The sequence below is a fragment of the Octodon degus genome, unplaced genomic scaffold (genome assembly GCF_000260255.1).
Source record: "Octodon degus isolate 3935 unplaced genomic scaffold, OctDeg1.0 scaffold00007, whole genome shotgun sequence".
Classification (NCBI taxonomy): Eukaryota; Metazoa; Chordata; class Mammalia; order Rodentia; family Octodontidae; genus Octodon; species Octodon degus.
The window spans coordinates 30048985-30050249 of record NW_004524583.1 but is presented as its reverse complement, the minus strand read 5'-3'; the positions used below and the strand labels follow the sequence as shown (position 1 = coordinate 30050249).

The 1265-nt window shown below is 44.6% G+C and overlaps 1 protein-coding gene and 1 pseudogene across 5 annotated transcripts in view; one reads left to right on the top strand and one right to left on the bottom strand.

The window, feature by feature from the left end:
* Sipa1l1 (signal induced proliferation associated 1 like 1) overlaps positions 1–1265 on the bottom strand; it is a 367745-nt gene that overhangs the window by 226776 nt on the left and 139704 nt on the right. Inside the window, exon 1 of one of the 5 annotated variants that reach the window (XM_012517073.2) lies at positions 676–720. The exons of the other annotated variants lie outside the window; for them this stretch is intronic. The gene's annotated coding sequence lies outside the window, so the exon portion shown is untranslated. Of the gene's footprint in view, positions 1–675; positions 721–1265 lie in introns of those variants that run through there. 5 annotated transcript variants of the gene reach the window in all.
* The window catches only part of LOC111811989, a 111743-nt pseudogene that overhangs the window by 18444 nt on the left and 92034 nt on the right, over positions 1–1265 (top strand).

Below are 1265 nucleotides of genomic sequence, written 5' to 3'. Positions count from 1 at the left end.
TCAAGCAACTTCTAAGTAATACAGTCCTCTCAGCTCCTGCACAAAACACCTGTATGATGGGAACTCACTACAGCAAAACACAATTTCAGTATCCCTTAAATGTTTCACGACGATGCTCTGGGGACAGCACCCGCTGTGTGTCAGTCGCTGCATAAGGTGTAGACGGTGTGGGCAGTGAACACATGGAATTCACAGCTCCCTCACTGGGGGCAGCAAACCCAACACGGAGTACACACAGTGTCGCCAAGGGCAGGCATGAGGTATTGAGCCTCCCCAAGGCCAGACGCAAGCCCTTTAATAGAATCCTACAGAACAAAATGGTGGAAATGGGGGGAATAAAAGGAACAGGACACGGACCCTGAAATGAGAAGGAACACAGTGAACCACAAGGACCAACATCAAAGCGGGGGGGGGGGGGGGAGAGAATGTGGTTGCCCAGATTGGCAAAATTTCCATTACGGGGCTCGAAGCCACATGAGTAATCCTGGACTTTCTTCCACAGGCTCTGAGGAGTGTTGGAAAGATTTTAAGTAGGAGAACGACATGAATAGATGTCACTTTTATGTAGTAGCTCTAGTGGCAATGTTTAAAATGAACTGGGACAACAGAGGAACAAGATGGTACACCACTGGTAGTCCAGGAAAGCAAGTGCAGGGCTAGAGAAACAGAACTCACATTTTAAGCCCACGCAAACTGTCACAAGGTTTTCTAAAGAATTACTGCTATGGATCTTCCTAATTTTCATAGTTTTTATGAAAATATAATCTCCAGTAATTAACAATGACTGCAAAAAAACTAGAATCAAATGGTCTGGCTTTAAATTCTCACAATGCATATAATACAATGGTGAACACCCTGTAAAGTCAAAGGTGAATGGGGAACATTTTCACAAAGAGCACTTCTACCACTGCACATCTCACATCTGCCTGCTTCTACCTACAATCCCGTTACTAGCGTTAAGAAACGCTGTATCCCAGACAGTTATCACTTGCTGGTGTGAGGAGTACAAACTATTTAAAACATGTATATAAATTTACATAAGAAATAAAGTCTAATAGCCCTTTAATTTTGACCACCTTTAGGCTTTTCTGCTTGAAAACTATAGCATGTCCTCGGCCTAAAACTCTAAAGCCACTTATCAAAAAGGACAGGAGTTCTGAGGGCATCATGAAAGCACCTTGTCTGGGCCTGGTCGACACTGACGTGGTCTGTAGAGGGGAAGACTTCCACCAAGTCGTCCGCTGACGTGGTCTGTAGAGGGGAAG